The sequence below is a fragment of the Papio anubis genome, chromosome 15, assembly GCF_008728515.1.
Source record: "Papio anubis isolate 15944 chromosome 15, Panubis1.0, whole genome shotgun sequence".
NCBI lineage: Eukaryota > Metazoa > Chordata > Mammalia > Primates > Cercopithecidae > Papio > Papio anubis.
The window spans coordinates 83,812,716-83,835,204 of record NC_044990.1 but is presented as its reverse complement, the minus strand read 5'-3'; the positions used below and the strand labels follow the sequence as shown (position 1 = coordinate 83,835,204).

At 37.8% G+C, this 22,489-nt stretch overlaps 1 long non-coding RNA gene across 3 annotated transcripts in view; it reads left to right on the top strand.

The window, feature by feature from the left end:
• LOC110741742 overlaps positions 1-22,489 on the top strand; it is a 120,348-nt gene that overhangs the window by 39,272 nt on the left and 58,587 nt on the right. For 2 of the 3 annotated variants that reach the window (XR_002518529.2, XR_002518528.2), the window contains exons 2-4: positions 6,566-6,814; positions 8,211-8,269; positions 16,870-16,931. This is a non-coding gene — a long non-coding RNA (uncharacterized LOC110741742). The remainder of the gene's footprint in view (positions 1-6,565; positions 6,815-8,210; positions 8,270-16,869; positions 16,932-22,489) is intronic. The other variant, XR_002518531.2, reaches the window with a different exon arrangement.

The following is a 22,489-nucleotide window of genomic DNA, read 5'->3' as shown; positions in this document are numbered from 1 at the left end:
AGACACAAGGTGGGTATGGACTGCAATCAAAGGCAAGTGAGGTGTTTTGTTTTGTTTTGTTTTGTTTGAGACGGAGTCTTGGTCTGTCACCAAGGCTGGAGTACAGTGGTGTGATCTTGGCTCACTACAAACTCCACCTCTGGGTTCAATGATTCTCCTGTTTCAGCTTCCTGAGTAGCTGGGATTATAGGTGCACATCACCGCACACTGCTAATTTTTGTATTTTTAGTAGGGATGGGGTTTCACCATGTTGGTTAGACTGGTCTTGAACTCCTGACTTTGTGATCTGCCCACCTTGGCCTCCCAAAGTGCTGGGATTACAGGCGTGAGCCACCGCTCCTGGCCCCGCAAGTGAGTTTTTAATGAATGCATGTGCTTGAGGACAGAGGAGGAGCCTGACATTTCTAGTGGGAGATATGCACAGTTCTGTGAGTTAAAGATTGTTCTTCCTCTTTCCCTGTGCTGGGGAGCTAGGGCAAGCCATGTCTTATGTCTCCCAAGAGTCAAAACCTTTGACTCCTTCTAAATACCACCCTGGCTCATACTAACACTGGATGAATGCATTTCCACAACAGAAACTCAGAATCCATCTGTTTAAGGATGCATGACAAATTTCATTTAAAGCAACAGTATGAGAGTCATATTCAAATGTGAAGCAAGAGTGAGCACAAGGCTTTTATTTGTTCTTTAAGAAAAAAAGGAGATATTTTTAGTGAGTTTAAATCATCAACCATGCTTCAGGAAGAAAAATGTAGCCTGGCCTCCTTTCCGTCTCTTTGTGATTGTGGAAAAGTGGACCTTTAAGATTTCTCTGAAAGATTACAGACCTGCTCATTAATTTTACATCCCAAACCTTTGACTGTTGATAAAATGAACAAAAGAATTTAAAATAAAAGTGAAAAAAAAAATGGATCCCCTGTCATCTATGAGGGCCCTCAGGCTACATACAAACACAATACACAAAACCTGCATTATTTACCTGGGACAATGTTATGGTCTATTAAGTCGGTTCTTTTAGAACAGCAGTGAGTTAATGGATTGTTTTCCTGCCAATATTTGTAGTACAGTGAAAAATAAAATGGTGACAATATTTTTATCTGGCTTTTAAATGTTATGTTTTATGGTTGGGTTGATGCTTTGGCTGATCAACTGTTACATGGTGCATGAATATTGACGGGCTTCTCCATTAGTGCTGATGGTGCATCACTGGCCAGCTATGTGATCTGTGTTCTCCCACTGGCTCTTGCTTAACATGAGCGATGCATTTGTAGGATGAGGGGCAGGAATGAGAGCTATCGATTGTAGTAACAGAATATAGTAGAGCCGAATGACCAGTTTCAAAATTAAGAAATCTGTTTCCATATCTTGCATTACACTCTTTTTATTTTCTTACTCTAAATTCCTTCATGAAATGCACAAACTCCACCCTATATATACATATATATATTTGCATTTCCTAGCTATTAAAAATAGTTTAAAGTATACCTTCTCCAAAGGGGAAATACTTTGAAATATTTTTGGAAGAAAAATTGCGTTATTTTAGATCCATAATAAATAATTATAACGTTTAAAAAGCTGGTGCAAAGTAACATTTTCTTATATTGTATAACTCTAAGCCCTTTGGCTTAGAAAATGAGAGAAATATTCCTCTGCTTTTCATCACTTATAGGGATATTCTTGGTATTATTATATAAATTTTATTTTTATTAAATATACCATAAAATTCCAAATGTGTGTTTTGAATTACTGGCAGAAAAGTGTTGGTAATTTTTTCCAGTGTGGCTTAACTGTCATTATAATTAAGTAATTGTCTCCTCCAAAATGTTTATTTAAGCAATAAATTTCTGCATATTTGAAAACCTAATAAAAAGTTTTATTAAAGCTGTTCACTCAAAAATGGACAATTGTGCCCTGCTGAGCAGTAGTTTAACACCAAATCAATGATTTTGCTATTATGTAGACAAGAAAGTGACCTATCATTGACATTAGTAATATTTCCACCAAGTTGAATGTGATGAGGGAACTGTTTGCTGTTACCCTGGAAACTATTCAAAAGGTTTAGGGCTGCTGAAAAACAGAAGACTCTGGGGTGACCCCCGGGATTCCGTTGTCTTTCAGACCACCTAGGATCCACATTTTGGGAATATATTCTGTACGTCTGAACATGCTTTATTGCCATTTTAGACTGATTGTAGCTAATTTTAAGTTTACGAGGCCACCTCTCTTTTTCCCTGTATTTCCAAACTTTCTGGAAGACTTTCTGAAATCATTCAAGTTTATTCTCATTTTTTTATATCTCAGGACTAGTCACTCAATCTTTAACCAGTTTTGATCAAGAGATTACTGTACCCTTCTGACACAACTTAAGATCATAAAAAAAGTTGTTACAATTCAATGACTTTTTCTTATATTATAATTCATGCCCTGGCTGAATGATTCTAACTTTTTCTTTTTTTTTTTTGAAACGTATCTTAGGTTTTTCTGGTTCTCAATCAATCTACATGAGCACTCATTCCTTATTTATTCTGGTTCCTACTACATCTTTTATCAGTGTCTCTTTTTGCAGTAATTGATCAGTATCTCTTTTTTTTTATATGCGGAAAAAATAGAGTGTGCTTGTAAATGTTTAAGTATTAGCCAGCTATGTAATTTCCTAACACCATCTAATATGCTTATTATTAAATCCAACTCATTTTCTATGCCTTTTATTTGCCCTACACACTATTAAGGACAGAAGAGCAATGGAGTCAATCTACAACCACAGAACCGGAATCCCTTACTCCCACAGAGAGATTGCCTGTGGGCTTTAGGTATCAGTTTACTTGTCTCTAGAGCTCCAGTTCAAAGGCACCAATAGCCCCATGGGTAGAGTCTGAATCTCTGTTCTATACGACATGTTGACGAATGCATTGCTTCTGCCTTAGTTATGTCCGAGCACATTAAGTGTCAACTAGCAGTACGGCACAGGAACACTACATGTGGTCTGCTCACCTGAGTTGTGCTGCTTTCAGAAGAGAAGGCACTGGTTTAAATCTGCATGGCAAACCTGCCTGAGCTAGAATTTGATGAGAACCCTCGGGTTAATAGCTTTGCTCTTTGAGAGCGCTCTAAGCTATTTTCATTCCAGGCCAATTTTACATTTACACACTCCCTGTCACTGAAACCCCAAGGTCCTTTGCCAATGAGAAGCAGATATTTACTCACTACAGTTAATGTATCTCCTCAGTGCTTTCTAGCCTTTGGACACAGTTTTTAGGCAACAAGGAAAATAATACATGTGTATAAATGGCCATTTGTGTTCCTAAAATAGCAAGGGGCTGTAACCCAAAGCCTAGAATTCTTTTTTGGTTTTTTGTTGTTGTTTGTTTTGTTTTGTTTGGAAACAGAGTCTTGCTTTGTGGCCTAGACTGGAGTGCAATGGTGCAACCTAGGCTCACTGCAAACTCTGCCTGCCCGGTTCAAGTGATTCTCCTGCCTCAGCCTCCGGGGAACCTGGGGTTACAGGCACCAGTCACCACGCCTGGCTAGTTTTTGTATTTTTAGTAGGGATGGGGTTTCACCCTGTTGGCCAATTTGGTCTTGAACTCCTGACCTCAGGTGATCCACTGTCTTGGCCTCCCAAAGTGTTGGGATTACAGGTGTGAGCCACCATGCCCGGCCCTAGAATTCTTTTTCTTAAAGACAATTACAGTGGTAGCTCCGTTTAAAATCTCACTATAAATCTATTTCATTTATTACTGTGCTATTTTAATATATCGTTATTCCACTTAAAAGAAAAATATATCAGAGAAATCAGCAAGGGGGCAATAACAAATGTGGATTAGGGTACACAACCCACTTTGGGACCATATTCAATGAAGAATAAGATGAGGGCAAGAGAATGTGATTTCCTTTATTATCATTATTATTATTGTTATACTTTAATTTCTGGGATACGTGTGCAGAATGTGTAGGTTTGTTACATGGGTATACATGTGCTGGGGTGGTTTGCTGTGCCCATCAACCCGTCATCTCCATTAGGTATTCCTCCTAATGCTGTCCCTCCCCTAGCCCCCCAGCCTCCGACAGGCCCTGGTGTGTGATGCTCCCTCCCTGTGTCCATGTGTTCTCATTGTTCAGCTCCCACCTGTGAGTGAGAACATGCGGTGTTAGGTTTTCTGTTCCTGTGTTAGTTTGCTGAGAATGATGGTTTCCAATCCTGATGAAACTGGATTTCTTAAGATCAATAGTAATTACGGAGTGTGCAGTCCATGAGTGAGTTAGGATGTTTTCTGTTACATGTGAGAGAAAGCCCAGCTCAATCTTCCTTAAGCATAAAAAGATACCTTATTGGCATGTATGAGTAACAGTTCAGGAGTAGATCCTCAAGAGTGGCTTATTTAAGGCCTCAGAGGTCATAACCAGAGTCTAATTTATTTCATCTTATATGTATTGATTAATCTTCATCTATGTAAGCTCTATACTTAAGCTCCAGTTCCTACTCAGAAAGAGGGTGACACTTCCTGGTGGACATAACTGAAACCCCAGAATAGGGTCACGGAAGCCCTGAGTTAGCCTAATGTGTGAAAGAGCCCACCTCAGAACCAATTGTGATGCTCAAAGACGTGGAAAGTGCTGATTTTGAAACTCCATCACTGAAGCAGCGAAAAGGAGGCCTGGCATGACTGGCCCCATTTTACTCCTAAGCCAGCCTTTAGGTTAACTGCTTTTGTTTATCTCTGCATGTTGGCCAAGCTGATTATGGGAGGAAATTAGTTTATAGTTTCACTTTAAAGAAAAGTTTGTAATAATCCCTCCCCCAAACCACGGAGGAAACAAAAAGGGTGTACACATAAGTAAGAACGTTATGTTAAAGATTATAAGAGCATTGTGACGTGACCAAGGACGAAGAATTTCATAATCCACTCCGCTGAACTCTCATTGCTGTCCAGATATATGTGGTCATTGGTTGCCTCGTGATTTCAACTCCTTCCCTCTTTCCCCTTCTCCTAACTTAAAGGGAGCTTAAAATTCTATTAGGATGGTTCTTTAGGACGCTAATCTGCCATCTTCTCAGTTTGCTTGTTCTCCAAAATAAAGTCAGCTTCCTTGCTGCAACACTTGTCTCTTGACTTATTTGCTGTTGCGTGGCAAGCAGTACAAGCTTTGAACTCAGCTACATGTCTCCAAGTCTATGAAAATGATGTCCTCTTAGAGTCCTTCTGTTCACACCTGTCTCCATCTCCTGGGCCTGGGGATGTAGTCAGCTTAACCTAAGCAGAGGAGATGGTGTGTTCTCTCAAGCTGTATGTGAATTTCCTGTTGCCATAAGAAGGTTGATGCTGGGGCTAACAAAACATCAAAGTCTATTATAGATAATATTTCATTAAATCTATGGATACTTCTAGTTTTGTTAGCTTCCAGCCAATTGTCAATGCCACTTCATGAAAATTAAGACAGGAGCATATTTTTTGGAGCACTTAATATAGACTAGATCTTATGTTAAATTATTTAGACTAGGCAGATATTTATCATGGCAGTTGTGTGAGTAATTATAATTGTGTCTTCTTAGAGCTGAGGAAACATATACCAAAAAATTTTAAGTAATATTGACAAGCCCACATAGCTAGTGAGAGGAGAAACAGGAGCTTAGAAACAAGCTTGTCTGACTCCAGAGCCTGCAGCTTTGCTTATAAAGACAGAATAGAGAATGCTGTTTGAAAACATAGGTTCAGATGTACGTTTCACCACTTAGTAGCTATACTTCTTTGAATTCTCCACCTAGATTTGGGATATTTTCTTCTATAGCTAATGCCTAAACACTTAAAAGTATTGTTCCTTTAAGGACAGGCACCTTCAGAACCTGTCAGAAGTTGCGATCAAACTTCTTCCTTAGTCCTGCAATTTCTATTAGCCTCTTTTTCTATGTCAGTTATTCTAGAGTTTACTTAAGTTAATCAACCTTCACTTCAAAACTTCTTCCCTGGAATCTTTTCCCTTTTCCTTTCATGCAGCTGAGCTCAGAGTCTATGCAGTCTTCTAAGCAGGGGTATCTTTATTTATTTATTTGTTTGTTTGTTTGTTTTATTTTATTTTTTTGAGAGTCTTGCTCTGTTGCCCAGGCTGGAGTGCAGTGGTGTGATCTCAGCTCACTGCAACCTCCACCTCCCAGGTACAAGTGATTCTCCCACTTCAGCCTCCCAAATAGCTGGGATTACAGGTGCCCACCACCATGCATGGCTAATTTTTGTATTTTTAGTAGAGATAGTCTTTCACCATGCTGGACAGGCTGGCCTCTTGACCTCCTGACTTCAGGTGATTTGCCCGCGTCGGCCTCCCAAAGTGCTGAGGTTACAGGCGTGAGCCACCACGTCCGGCCAAAGCAGGGGTGTCTTTAATGCTGCATCTTCAGTGCCTTTCACAGAGCCTGGCATGCAATAGAAGTGTGTGCTAACTCCTCCACTTATCCCTGGGGCAGGCCCAACTCCTCCAGCTTTAGTAGTAGAGTCAAGGAGATCCCAGAAAATCTGTTTTCTCTGTACCCAGCCTTTTAAGGCATCATGAGCAAGACTCTGCCTTTTCTTAGTTTTTCCAGGTGGTGAAGATGTGGAAGAGGAGAAACCACATAAAAATGCAATCACATGAATAAATGTTGCCTACAATGGCTGAATTCGACTGAAGAACTTACACACTAAATCAGGATGTACAGGCTCATGTTTATGCCTTTGTCCCAGGCACCAACTTCTGTTGAACTTCTTTGCTGACCCTGCCTGAAGGTGGAGTTAACTAAATGTTGTGTAGATCTGTCTCATATCACTATTTAGCCCATTTGCAGGTAGGTATGATATTGTTAAAGTGGTGAAAATGCCCCACATTTGACTCAGTTGGATATTCTGCTCCAGCAGATCAGGTTCTAACTGGAATCTTGGTTCACTTCACTTTTGTGGGCTAAGATATTCTATTTGTACTTGATTGAGCATTGTATTAATGATCCTTGATAATGCAGCTCGTCAAATGTAATAGATTTCTTTTGTAATTGACTGGCCATGCCCACTCAAGAGATATATGTTTGTTGCCTGATTGAGTGTCTAAGTAAAGAATTAAATGAATAAATGAAAGAGTAACCTAAGAAATAGACGACACTGGAGCAATGAACTGAGACTTCATTTATTAGGAAGTAATTACTGATAATTTTGTATACGATCTTAAACTATAACTAATATACTCAAAATGCAATAATAGACAAAATAGAAATGATCCCTTCTTTCATACTCGTGGTTGAAATATATTGTGTTGCTGATGCTGCATAGCCTTTTTACACGTGTTGTTTTCATTTGTTTCAACTAACGGTAAGGAATGTGGATATTTGAATTGGCCAGTGCAAAATGCAGTGACTTGGAAAGAGGGAATCACCCTTAGTGAATCATAAACAATATTTGAAGGTCCTTCAGTGGTTTATTAACTTCAAATAATATAACTAGATGGGTCTTGGTTTTACAAGTAACCAGGAAATAATGCAAAAATCTTAGCAGGGGGTGGTATCAAAAATACAAAGTTTATGTATAAAAAGCCTTTGAACTCATGAATTTGACGTAGACCTTAACTGAAAATGCAGTTATTTCTTGTCAGTTTAAAAATAAATAAATAATTTGTTAAATTGAAAGCAAGGGATCCCTAATCAACTTAGCTCACAGGTAATTTAAAATAAACATAATGCTTATTAACAGTTCCAATATTTGACTTTTTGCTCAACCTAAATTTAGCAATGTGATGCGCTGAGATATATCACAATAAAGAACAGTTGCTTTAGTTTTGTGTTATTTTGTTTTAATTTATTCCACACACGAGTTTCTGCATGAGCCTGAATCTTTATAATGTGAAAGCTGTTTGGATTCAGGTAGGAAGTACGTTTGAACTGATACATACCAAGTTTCCAAAAGTTCACCTTTTTATCTTACTGCTTAGCTGTTGAATAACACAACTTTTGCTTAGTCAAGCCTTCTTTCATTTTCTTAAAGATGAAAATATAATTCTTGAGTTACTTCTGAAGAACAAGTTGGGGAAATGCAAATAAGAACATTACTCTTCTAGAGTACAAAAAGATTACCAAATTTAGGTTTTCTGGTCAGTAAAATTATATTTTCCTGACTTGTTTACTAATTAGAGTCATTTAATTAGATTATCATTTCTTCTTTTTCCTTTGCCATCTTTTTAAATGATGATATTTCCAGAACTGCTGTATTTAACTGTTCAGTGACATTACATTCACGAAGCTGACAATTATTCAGAAGTAAGTTTCCTCTGTAACTCTCCCATTCTTCATATTCTTTGTTTCTAATTTATATTTGGGTCTGAAAATTGATAAAGTTACTAGTTTAGAAATAATTAACTGTGACTTTTTATTTTCAGAAACATAAATGAGGGTGCACTTCTCCACAGAACCTTTTTCACATTCTTTTAACAACCAAATCATTCCCAATTTTCTGGTGTGTAAATTCAATGTGATCAGCACAAATAAACAAACTGACAAGATTTGGGCAGTTGGAACCCATTGTTTTACAACGTCTTTGTTTAAAATCTTTCATAATTCATCCACAGCAATGGCCTTCCTAGTAATTAGTTACCTTTAATGTCTTCATTTTCGTTTAAATGTTCAATGATCAGGATAATTAGAATTAATTTCTCATTGTCATTTTATGGTAATGAAGCTTCTGCCACTTATCACAAGCATCCTGCAGGCACAGTGTTAGCAGACAAATATGTGACTCCTCACACTTCACACACTGGTTTATGGTCCCTGGTTAAAGTGATAACAGTAGGACCTGGCCTGATTCCAGTTTAAATATATGCCATATTCGATGAAAGACTGTGGGTAGTCAAGCCGATATTCTTGCCCCTTGTGGAAGGCATTCTATGTGCAACTCAGTTCTCCTTAAGCAGCACAAGAGAATTTTCATCTCCATTAGTCTGGGTGTTTTACAGAGTGGGATTAGTTGTACGGTTAGAACAAAAGGAAATATCTTTGTGAATGAAGATGGAAAGCAATGTCAATTCAAACCTTTATAAAAACTTCAGATAGAATTCAGGAAAGCAAAGGTCGAGAAACTTAGTACCAGAAAATCTATGAAGAAGAAAGTAAGGCAGTGATTTCTCAAACTAGAAGAGCCTTCTTGCATTATCTGGTCTAGGATTTTCCAGTCACCAAAAAAAAAAAAATTTAATTGTGTATTATCCTCCCCATTCATTCCCTGCCATATCTCTGCCTCAGCAACTGCAGCAGAGTTCATCCTATCGTTTGCATTCTCTCCCTTATTCCTGGGAAACATTTAGATAGGGTAAAGGATTTGATTGAGCAGAAACGTGAGGTGAGAAATAGGGAGCATATCTAGGTTTGTCAAAGAAGGTATTTAAGGCTGCCCTGTGAAATCATACCAGTTTCAAAATTAGAAACTTGATATTTCTTACAGCTGAGTTTTCTTCACCACATTTTAAACTTTTTCTTTATTCTACATTTTCTCAAGAAGAGATATGATATTAGCAAGTTCTATATTAGTTGAAATTATCATTAATTAATTATTTGCTGTTTTACGTGACGAGAAATACTTGCTTTCAATAACCCCAACCTCATTTTCTTGTGAGTTTGGGTAAGCTAAAAAGAAGGTCAAACTTAGTAACTTAAAGAAAAACCACATTTTATTTTGCTTATAATTGCTGAGAAAGGAAATTGGAAAGGGCTTGGCAGGGCAGAATCGGAAGTTTTCCTTTGTGTCTGGCAGATGTTGGCTAGTGTTGCAGTTATGTGGAGTCTATTTAAACTGGACTTCCTATGGCTTCTTCTTGTGGCTGGTGGTGAATGTTGGCTGTTGGCTGGGAACTCAGCAGGGGATGACAAGTGGATCACCTCCATGTGTCTTTGTAGCATGGCAGTCTCAGGCTTTTAGAATTCCTTCCAGTGGCTGGTATATACTTGAAAGAATGTCCCAAGAGAGTCCAAGGCAGAAATGTGTGGCTTATTTATAACTAGTTTTGGAAGTTACAATGAGACATTTCTGCTCCAGTTTACTGATCACAAGAGAGTTACTAAGATTGATTGAGTCTCTATCCATGTGAGGGAGGTGAATCAAAGAACTTGTGGTCAGATTTTAGACCTGTCATAGAGTGTAGAAAAGCTAAGAGGCTTCGTATTCAAGGGAAGAAATACTTTAAAGTTCTCCAGGGATGAGGCTATTAGTGATGATTCAGGGCAAGACCAGTGAAATAAGAGAGGCTGGGACATGCATTGAAGAAGCTCAGTGAGAAAGTTCTCTGGTAATGGGCTGCGATGTGCTGGAGTTAGCCCACAATGGTTTGCAAGAGCCAGTTACTCACTTGTTTACTCAGTTCTAGCTCTGAGTTCCGTGATGTCATTGATAGTTTGGATATGACTACAGTGGAATATTTACACCACATTAATTAGCAGACACTACAAATAAGGGTGTTTTTCTCCCCAGGAGACCCAGTTGCTGAATAGTTACCAATTGGTAATGGGGCAACTTAAAAACTACTTTTTGGAGAACTGTACTTCTCATAGCAATTCTACATTGTGAACTTTAGGGTTAAAAACACACTGCTTTTGTAAGCTTTTCAGTAAAATTTGCAAAGTCCCCTATTGCTTTTGGGTAAGTGACATTTTTGGGGATAATCTAATGTGATTCTGAATTTGAGTCAACACTGGCTGTTTCAGAACAGCACATGTTGAAGCAGGAGCCTGATGCAGAATACGTCATTAGAGGGAAAGTGCTGGTAATTAGCAGAAATTACAGGAAGCTCTGGACTTCAAAGACTTTAAAATTGAGTGTGTGAACCAAGCACATTTGAGTTTCCAGGGAAGGAGTGAAGCTCCAGTTGATACTTTGGTTACACAACTGCATGAGAATTTATCATTTACGGCATACTTTTATGTAGCTCATAATGTTTTAAGTGGGTTATAGATCGAATGCACATATTTAAATATTTTGTATGACATTGGACAAGTCACTTAAATTTTCTGATACTCAGATTCTTCATCTCTAAGAATTAGCTGAAAGTATCTTTATAGAGAGTTGTTTCAATGGGTGCTATAAGATTAAAAAGAAAAATAAGAGATCAGCATTGGCCATGAGTTTAGTAAATATTTCCCAGGGGTGGAACCCCACTTCCAAATTTTTGTAAGTTGGTGTTGATGGGAAATAAGCAAAGGAAAATCAGGAGAAATATTGTTCACAAAGGGCAATGCTGTATAAGTACAAAAAAAGGGGGAAGCCACAGTTTTTGGATTTCACAAGGAAGTAGAGGGCTGGCTTTCATTCATGCCCCACTCCTGCCTCAGTTTCATTGCTTCTTGCCTGCAAGGCTTTCTCACTCTGACAGAAGGCAAGCAAACTCAGAGGGGCCCCAAGGTGGTCTGGCAGAGGAGGTAAAATATATAGTTTTGCAATTGGAAAATAATATTAAAGTTCTTATCAGAGTGAGAATGTGAGTAGAAAGCAGAGATTTTAATAATATGACACAAGGAAGTCAATTTTAAATATTTTGCAATATTAAAAATTTTTGGAACTTAACAGAATATATTTAACTTAATAAAAATATATATTTTATTTTATGTGTGAATAACACAAATATTTGAATGAGTTCAGAGTTGATATTTTAAAATAATAAATGTTTCGTTCTAGTTCATTTAATTGTGGGTCTTGACTGGCAATTTTGGAGAGGACTCAGGAAATAAAAAAGGAGAGTAAGGAAAGCCTCAAGTTTAGATACCACCTAAGTCGTCATTAATAGCTATTGGTAGAAATATGGGTGGTGAAGACCTTTCTGATGTATTCCCAGATCCTATTGGGGAGAATGGGATTGGAAAATGGAGAAAAGTCTATCTTTGTTATGCAGTGTTTTATAACTTGGCTGAATTGTGTTCCTGTCCTGATGTTTTGGGAAAGGTAGAACTTGTGAGTGATGAAATTGTGTATTTGGCTGAAGCACTTTCTAAACAACATTTTGAAAGAGTAGCTTCATTCCTCTTTGCTGCTCCTAGTAAACTGTGAGAAGAGAAAAATTATTTGAAGATGGAATTGTTAATCAAAAGGAAACCAAAACTTAAATATTTGGAAAATTCTTAGTCTATCCATATTGTAAAGAATGAAGAAGTATCTTTGTAAGAGATGTCCAAGGCTGTGACCAAATGACAATCTGATATAATTACTCAGTCATTTAACAGAATCTAGAACCTGTTGTCCCAGACTGTGGAAGAATCATCCTAAAAGCAATTCAAAAATTATCAGGGCTGCCACTCCTATCAAAATGCAAAAACTGGGGAGCAGGGTGGTTTCCAATTTAAAGGAGGGACCACCACTACCCCGTGCTGCTTCACATTGTGGGTCTATCTCCCTTACTCTGTTACCATGCACCTTGGTAGCCCCAAATTCAGTTCTGATGAACTCTGGCAGAGAATTGCTAGAGGGGCAAAGCCACCACAGTGAACTTCTAGTAGACTAATGCCCAGCAGAGTCACAAGAGTAGGGCTGCCCTGAGACCTCAGACTGGGAGAGCCACTGGCATAAAATTCTTGGTTGGGAGATCCACAGGCGCACACCTCCAATCCATGAGAGCTGCAGTGTAAGTTGTATCTGGCAAAGCCATGTAGCCAGGGGTTCCCAGAGCTTTGGGGGTCCAAACTCTGGGGGCCAAAGCTAAGGGAGTACCACCCAGGGTGCTCAGAAGGGACTTCTCCCCAAAGTGGATTGGAAGGGCAGAACATCAAACCAAAGAAGATTGTTACTGAGACTTAAAATATAATGTTTTCTCTGTTGGGTTGTGGACTTAGAGCCTCTTGCCTCTTTCCTCTTCCTGTTTCTATGTTTTGGAATGGGGATGCATGTTCTATGCCTGTCCCATCGTTGTATTTTGGAAGCACATAACTTGTTTGATTTCATAGGCTCACAGCTAGGGAAAAATTTTCCTCAAAATGAATCATACTTTGAGTCTCATTCATACCTAACTTAGATGATATTTAGATGAGATTTTGGACTTTGAACTGTTGAGTTGATGTTTGACCAAGTTAAGATGTTTGGGGCTACTGGGATGGAATGAATGTCCTTGCTTATGAGAAGAACATGAATTTTGAGGGCTGGGGCAGAATGCTATGGTCTGAATGTTCGTGTCCCCTCAAAATATGTATAAAAATTTGATTTTCCAACGTGACAGTATTAAGTGGTGGGGCTTTTAGAAGGTGATTATGGTGGAGCCCTCATGAATGGGATTAGTGCACTTACAAAAGAAGCCCAAGGGAAACCTCTTTCTCCTTCCAACATGGGAAGACACAGGTGAAATATGACATGTGTCTTCTATGAACCTAGGAGAGGATCCACACCAGACTCCAAATTTCCTTGTGCCTTGATCTCAAACCTCTTAGCCTCCAGGACTACGAGACATACATTTCTGTTGTTTACAAAGCTGTGCAATTTATGATATTTGATTACAGCAGCCAGAAGAGTCTAAGACATGGTCCTACAATGAAGTTAGAAAATTTTTAAAATGTCTGTTTACTGTTACAAATGGCAAACAAAAAGTCATTATGCTTACACACACAATAAATGTGTATAAGTTCAAAACAACAATTTTTTAATATGAAAGTCCCAGTTAGTTTTAAAAGGAAATGAACAACTGAGAGGAATAAAACTTTTGTTCTTGTTTTGACAGTGATGGAGAAGGGTTTTCAAAAATAATGAGTTGACTTCAGGTTGGAATTAAAGAATTACCTACCATAAAACTGTCTTTTGGATATCCTAAAAACTCATCTGTTTTGAGATATACAACATCTAAAGACCAATGACTTTATTTTCCTGCACAGAGAAAGGAGACCTAAGAAGGATTATTTTAGGTTTGGATTCAGAAATGGCCATTGTGTAAAGTATGTGAGAGCAGATTTGAATAATTGCCATAGTGCAGAAATAATTGCTTTTAGTACCTGATTTTTTAAAGTTATTATTTCATCCATAATATATATTTTTCTTATATCTTTAAAAATTTTACACGATAAAATGAAAATTGAACTAACTTAGACAAAGGTTATTTTCAAATTATGAAAGTATGTATATTTCACAATGTTTATTGAATACTTATGCACAATGGTCAAAACAGTTATATTTTTATATAATACACTATGATTTTTAGCATTCTGAGCAAATATGTGAAACCTTTTAGATATTTGCCTTATTGTTAACAAAGAAGTTAGTGAAATGTATTACATATATACAGTTCTTTTTTTTTTTTTTTTTTTTTGAGACGGAGTCTCGCTCTGTCGCCCAGGCTGGAGTGCAGTGGCCGGATCTCAGCTCACTGCAAGCTCCGCCTCCCGGGTTCACGCCATTCTCCGGCCTCAGCCTCCCGAGTAGCTGGGACTACAGGCGCTGCCACCTCGCCCGGCTATTTTTTGTATTTCTTAGTAGAGACGGGGTTTCACCGTGTTAGCCATGATGGTCTCGATCTCCTGACCTCGTGATCCGCCCATCTCGGCCTCCCAAAGTGCTGGGATTACAGGCTTGAGCCACCGCGCCCGGCCTATACAGTTCTTTTATATTAGCTTGAGTTTTTTAAAATCAGCCTTTACCAGGTGTATTAGTCCATTCTCACTCTGCCAAGAAAGGCTTACCTGAGACTGGGTAATTTATAAAGGAAAGAGGTTTAATTGGCTCACAGTTCAACATGGCTGGGGAGGCCTCAGGAAACTTACCTCATGGTGGAAGGGGAAACAAACACGTCTTTCTTCACAAGGCAGCAGGAAGGAGAAGTGCTGAGCAAAGAGGGGAAAGCACCTTATAAAACCATCAGATCTTCTGAGAGCTCATTTGTTATCATGAAAATAGCAGCATGAGGGTAACCACCCCCATGATTCAATTACTTCCCACCGGGTCCCTTCCACAACACATGGGGATAATAGGAATTACACTCAAGATGAGATGTGGGTGTGGACACAGTCAAACTATATCATTTTATCCCTGCCCTCTTTAAGTGTCATGTCCTCACATTTCAAAACACAATCATGCCCTTCCATTAGTCCCCTAAAGTCTTAACTAATTCCAGCATTAACTACAAAGTCCAAGTCCAGAGTCTCATCTGAGACAACGCAATACCCTTTCACTATGAGCCTGTAAAATCAAAAGCAAGTTAGTTAGTTACTAGATACAATGAGGGTACAGGCAATGGTTAAATACAGCCATATCAGTTGGGGGAAATTGGCAAAAACAAAGAGGCCACAGGCCCCATGGAAGTCCAAAATCCAGTAGGGCAGTTATTAAACCTTAAAGTTCCAAAATGATCTTAGACTCCATGTTTCACATCCAGGGCATACTGACACAAGACGTGGGCTCCCACAGCCTTTGGCAGCTCCACCCCTGTGGCTTTGCAGGTACAGTTCCCCTCCTAGCTGCTTTCATAGGCTGGCATTGAGTTCCTGCAGCCTTTCCAGGTGCACGGTGCAAGCTGTTTGGTGGATCTACCATTCTGGGGTCTGAAGGAGGGTGGCCCTCTTCTCAGAGCTCCACTAGGCAGTGCCCCAGTAGGGACTCTGTGTGGGGGCTCTGACCCCACATTTCCTTTCCACACTGCCCTAGCAGAGTTCTTCATGAGGGCTCCACCCCTGCAGCAAACTTTTCCCTGGACATCCCAACATTTCCATACATCCTCTGAAATCTATGCAGAGGTTCCCAAACCTCCAATCTGGTCTTCTGTGCATCCACTGGCCCAACACCACGTGGAAGCTGCCAAGCCTTGGGGCTTGCACTGTCTGAAGCAATGGCCCAAGCTGTACCTTGGCTCCTTTTAGTGACAGCTGACATTGAGCCAGTTGGGACTCAGGGCACCATGTCTTGAGGCTGCACAGAGCATGGGGACACTGGTTCTGGTCCAATAAAGCATTTTTTCCTTTTAGTTCTTCAGGCTTGTGATGGAAGGGGCTGCCATGAAGGTCTCTGTCATGTCCTGGAGACATTTTCCCCATTTTTTTGGTGATTCACATTTGGCTTCTTGTTACTTACGTAAATTTCTGCAGTGTGCTTGAATTCCTCACCAGAAAATGGGTTTTTCTTTTTTATTGCATCTTCAGGCTGCAATTTTTTAAACTTTTATGCTCTGGTGACTCTTGAATGCCTTGTTGCTTAGAAATTTATTCTGCCAGATACCCTAAATCATCTCTCTCAGGTTCAAAGTTCCACATATCTCTAGGGCAAGGGCAAAAAGCTGCCAGTCTCCTTGCTAAAGCATAGCAAGAGTCACCTTTGCTCCAGTTCCCAAAAAATTCCTCATCTTCAAATGTTCCATGTACTACTATATTAAGCACATACAGGTGCTCAGTAAATGTCAATGTTAGGCAAATAAATGAACGGATAAATCATGGACCAACTTAGCTGCTCAGTGAGTTTATGGTTACTTATCTTTGAGAAGCATCTTTTGCCTTTCTCCATATTGAGATTGTTTAATTGAGCTGCATAACTTTGGTATATATTACTATATGTGTTTAAATTTTGTATATATTTTGTCTACATTTATAGCAAATTTTATTGAGAATATTTTTTTTTCTCAAAACAGCATCCCTTTAATCTAGAACAAAACAGTTTTTATTGCTCTCTTTTGAAATAAATACTAAAGAATAAATTGGTCAGGTTCTTTTTCTCCGATCATGAAGTACCTGCAAACTGCTTCCCATAAATGGCAGAAAAGGTTAAGAGACATTACCAGGATAGCTGCCCCAAATTGTTGCTGGTATCATTAAAATAGTCAACAAAAATATGGAGCCTACAGCCTTGTAAAAATAGAAACATTTAAATCCATACTTCAGTCATTTCCTTTCCCTGATTTATGTTTTCTTGGTGTTTGCAGGCACAGTCAACAGCAGTGGAAAAGATGGCTCATGTGTGGCTCAGGCTGACTCCACAATCAGAGTAATTATGTGGAAATCAATCAGAATTTTCTTCTTAGAAGACATTTGTTCTGACATAATGACTGACATTCCAGCTAATTTTTATTCATAGGCTTCTCCTTTCACAATGATCTCTATTTCTCTAAATGTTATTCTGTGTCTTTCTTGCTTGCCTGCACATTCTGAAAAAAAAGGAAAATAATTCCATACATTTTATTTTGATACTTAATGTTGTTTGCTAACATATTCAGAACACAATGAAACTTTATTTATTAGAGCACTTATAATATATATTAGGAAAATAACAGTTAGGTACCACCAGTTATTTTAGACAGGTATCTCTTGGGGAAAATGTGGTGAAAATAGAGAGGCAGTGATTGAATTAATATGTGAAAGAGTCAGTCGGCCATCATTATGCTAAAATTATTTTGCAGTTCAGGGGACATTTTAAACTTTATTTTTTAAGAATTCAACTTTAATTTAATTTCTTGTAGTTGAAAGAATTCTAAGATGCCACCAATGTCCCAGGCCTTGTCAAAAACATCCTCTCGAGTGTGTGTGAGTGAGACCCGAAAATTGCCCCTTGCTGCCAGAACATGGCAAAGGTGATGGGATCTTTTATGTTTTGTGGCAAAAGTTAACCATATTTACAGGAGTAATTATTCTTCCTAATCAGCTGACTTTAAGTTGAACAAAAGGGAGATTTTCCTGGGTGAGTCCTGATTTAAGCAAGAAAGGCTTTAAAAGAGGTCAGAGAATGTAAATGTGTGAGAAATTAGAAGCAGCGGAGCCTCTGTTCTGGTGATCTTCAGTAGCAGGTCACTGTGAATTCTACAGCTCGACCATCTTATCACTGGACTGTTGGCCCTTTCTACGGCTCGATCACCTTGATCACTGGAATATGGGCCGTTGGAGCCACCGGCCATCATATTAGCAATCTGACTATGTTGAGGCCACTGTGTTGTGAGGAAGCCCAAACTAGTCCAGAGACCCTGACACTAGTTTAAAGGATAGAGATGCCCCATTAACCCTCCCCAGCTCTGCTATCACCCTCTGCTCCTCTCCCTACTCAGTCTTAGTCACCACTTAAATGCAATCACAAGGAAAGACTCTGAACTGGAAACACCAAGCCAAGCTCTTTCCTAGTTCTGGTGCCCTAAAAACCCTGAAAGTTAATGCAATTATTATTATTTTTAAACCACCGAGTTTTCAGGGTGATCAGTCATGCAAGCCTGAAAAGGACTCTTCTTTCTGGCACTGAAAATTACGAAGAGTGATTAACAAGATAAGAATGTAGTTTGTGCTGTCTGCCATGGATTTGTGTTGTAGCTTTAGTGATTGCTTGAAGCACCCTTACTAATTGCCAGCCTATTGCTGATACCTAGCTAAATTAGCATATGTTAGCTTTGATACCACTATAGGCATTTAGAGGATAGCTGATAAGTTCTATATAAAATATAATTACTTTCCTATCTTTAGCTTATCCTAAAGTAGCAGCTATTATATTCTCTTCTTGATTAGCTTTATACATAACCAGAGAAAGTAAAATATCACAGAGTATATTTGAAGACATAAAAATCTTTGAACAAAGTTCAAGTAATGAATCAGGATGCTATTACATCCTCCACCTGACAGTAAATATATTTTGTATTCCTAAATTTTAATCTTTTAACAAAAGTAAACTATATACTGGAGTATTTCAATTTCTAGGGAAAGGAAATTATTATTTACTGCCTTTGAGGCTATAATCTATTTAGCTATTATTTTTATATTGATCGATTTATAATAAAGGTCAGAGAAAATACAACCACATATATGTTGTTTATATAATTTTAACTTTCGTAATTAAAATACTGGGTATACTGCAAGATGTCAATATTTATAAAACCCTATATTTGAAAAAATGTATTTTATATACTCCTAATCCATTGCCTTGTGTGTCATTGAAGAAACTGAAGTTCACGATAATGACTGAACAAATGCCTCAAAGATGGTCTGTGGCGGAACCAAAAATGTCCATGTTACCTTTCTCTTTCCACATTGTGGTGATCTGCCTAATTTGACTTTCTGCTTAGATGTCTAGACTCTACCCCTCATTTGTTCTGCTAGTGTATTGTTGAACCCTTTCTATTAACCTACCCTCGATTTTTCTGTTGCACAATCTGTAGCCTGAATGTTGAGTCCCAAATGCATGACCTACCTGGCTGAGTAATCTAACTAGGTTAGTCCGAGTATATCACTTTAAGGCCAATGTAAAGTTATCTTGTATCTACCTCATAGTTTTGCAGAGGCAAGAAATAGAAGTTAAGGAAGAGAAGAAGCCCATCGTGAATCAGTTAGAATTTCGTTGGATGTAGAAAATCTCTACAAGCAAAAACCCATTTGATTGAACAAGCAAGCTTATGCAGTTAAATATATCAAAGAACTTGTCACAAAAAGTGCAAAAGGAAGGTAAAATAAGGAGGGAGCATGAAGAAGCCAGCTTATATGAAGGATTCAAAACAGGGATATAGGGAAATTCAAGCCAAAAAAAAAAAAAAAAAAGGAATTCTTATAAATGCCCCAAGCGTGAATTCAATATTTGGTCGATATTCCAACAGATTTAGTAATGCTATTTGTCAAGTCAACAGGCTGCCCATTTTTGCCTCACACTCTGACTACATGTAATCTGTCAAATACTCTGATGACTTCTGGAGATGCTGATGCAAAAAAGATATACAAACCTTACCTTGAAAAGATAGTTCACAGTTTAGCCATGGAGTTATGGGAAGCATCTTGTCTTCAATTTCAGCCCCTCCTCTGTCCCTCTCCCAGACACCCACTGTCCTCTTTCTCACCACATCCATCCCCTTTTTTGTCCTGGCTTTGGTGCACTATTTATAATCCTTTCTTCTCATACCTACCATAACTATGTTGGGTAGTAAGAACATCAGTATGGAGACCCCTTAACCCTAACTAACACCAGCTCCATCTGTTTGGTATGAATTTGTGTTTACTGAACTTGAGGCCTTGAGTACTACAAAAAGTAGAATACGCTACTGGTGAGCATTACTTTATTAATAATTAGGCTCCACTTGGATGTTTGCCATTCATATGTAGCCGTTCTTTCCTTGGAGCCCGTGAACTTTCTATGGATGTCACAAAAAGAGTTTTAAGGATTTTGTTTAAATTAAAATTAACACACCAAGAAAATACTACGCCTCAAACAAAAAATAATCAGTTAATTTAGTTTTTTGAAATCTTTTACAAAACACATGTGATAAACATTTAATAATCTTTATGCAAGGATATTTGGGATATTAAACTTGTCACAGATTTAATGATGCATTTTACTGTATAAAATTTTTCTTTTATCTTCAATGTGAATTCTCTAAGTAAAAACTGAAGAGTAAGATGTTACCATTAAACATTTCAGAAAATGCACACTGTCCTAGACTGCACGGTGTCAAAATGATCAGCCAGTAGAGGTTGTGGTGAACATGTAGTAAATTTTATCAACAAGTAATGTGATTATGTGAAATGTATTGATTTTCCAAAAGAAAGAAACTTTTACACTTCTTGGTAAAGATAAACTTTCATGGAAGAAAAAATAAAAACATAATTTTAGCAACCCAAACCATACTAAAGTTATAAACACTTGACCAAATGTTTGAGTACCCCAAAAATTATTCCTGTCTGGATTCTTCTTCTAGAATGATTGGTCCTCCTGGCCTTATTACTCTCCATTTCTGTCCCACTGAGGTTAGCCAGAGTTCACTTGCCTTGTCAGTTAAGTTTCTAAATCAGATGAATTATGTTTTCTATAATTGAGTTAACCACAGTTAATTGCTTAATAGACTCTGTCTACACTAACTGAAAAAAAAGAATTAATTGCTTGGAAAAAAATGCGTTATATATTTTAGTCACGTCTACACAGTCATCCAAGACAAAGTGACAAAGGCACTTTCAACAGTGGCCAGAGCCAATGGCGACAGCGGGGCCAGCGCTTAGCTCAGCCATGTGTTGAATCTACTACTTTGGGTTGTGGATATAAAGAAAATGAGTTATAAATGGAACTTCTCCTTAGACCTTAATTCATTATCATTATTATTATTATTTCTTTACATAAGAAAATAATTTTAGGAGAGCCTTGGCAAAAGTTTAGGTACAATTTAAGAAAATGCCATTTGTAAAAAAAAAAAAAAAAAGACTTTTTTTTAAAAATTATGTTTTTACTTTTAATGATTTAGGTTTAGGTTTTAAAAATGTATTTCCTAGCCAAGATCTAATACCAGTTATCTGGGATTTTTCTAAATTTTCTCTGAAAACATGAGATTCATGTACAGTTATTTAAAATTTGCTACAGCCATTTTTAATATATCTTTTATGTTTGAAGAGATGCCAATAGCTTATTGTAGTAAGCTATGATAGCAATGCCAATGAATGCTCAATTCCATTGCTTAAATATAAGTGAAATAATAAAGGAAAAGACCAGTATTGAATATAATGCCTCTTCCTGCTACACTCTAACAAATTTGCTACAATAAATGGAAAGTTGAAAATATAATAAAAACTTAGGTAATATATTTAAGTATAATTGATAATCAAGGCAATATCAGAAAATCTTGAATTATTTGTACTCTAAAATGAATTTATGCTTTTCAGTGCTGGAAGCATTCTAGAAGCTGTTTCAATGGTGAAATCACTTTGTCAAACATTCTTTGAAGTCTGTGACCTTAAATAGAGCATTTAAATGGAAACCATCATTCTTAGCAAACTATCACAAGAACAGAAAACCAAACACCGCATGTTCTCACTCATAGGTGGGAACTGAACAATGAGATCACTTGGACTCGGGAAGGGGAACATCACACACCGGGGCCTATCATGGGGAGGGGGGAGGGGGAGGGATTGCACTGGGAGTTATACCTGATGTAAATGACGAGTTGATGGGTGCTGACGAGTTGATGGGTGCAGCACAGCAACATGACACAAGTATACATATGTAACAAACCTGCACGTTAGGCACATGTACCCTAGAACTTAAAGTACAATAATAATAAAAAATAAAAAAATAAATTAAAAAATAAAAAAAAAAACCCAATGGTTTAGAAAAGTCCAGAGAAACAAGTATATTGGCAATTGTAGATAATTTTTGAGGTATTTAACAAAACAGTGAAGTACAATAAGCATCCTATTCACAATTCCAATGTAAAAAAAGATGTGGTCATAGGCAGAATTATACTAAGAAAAACCTATGAAAAAAATAAATCTTGTTTGTTACCTCCAAGATCTCACCATCTTTTTCCCATGTCCCTACATCTATGCCCTACTGTTTCTGCTTCTTCATTAATCTTAAATTGACTTAAGTTGATATTGGTTATTTAAATATTTCTTATCTGTATCACAAGTTCAACAAGGAAAAAATCTTGATAATAAAAAAAAGGCAAAGGAAGCTTTTAAAAATTTACCCATGGATTGTAATTAGCCATGATCCCCATCCTGTTTCTTTAGAACTGTTAGATAAGAGTTTTCTGCACTTGAAACTTTGAGTGTTTCTAAAAATATTTCCTTCTTTAAGCTTACCAAGTTTATAGATAT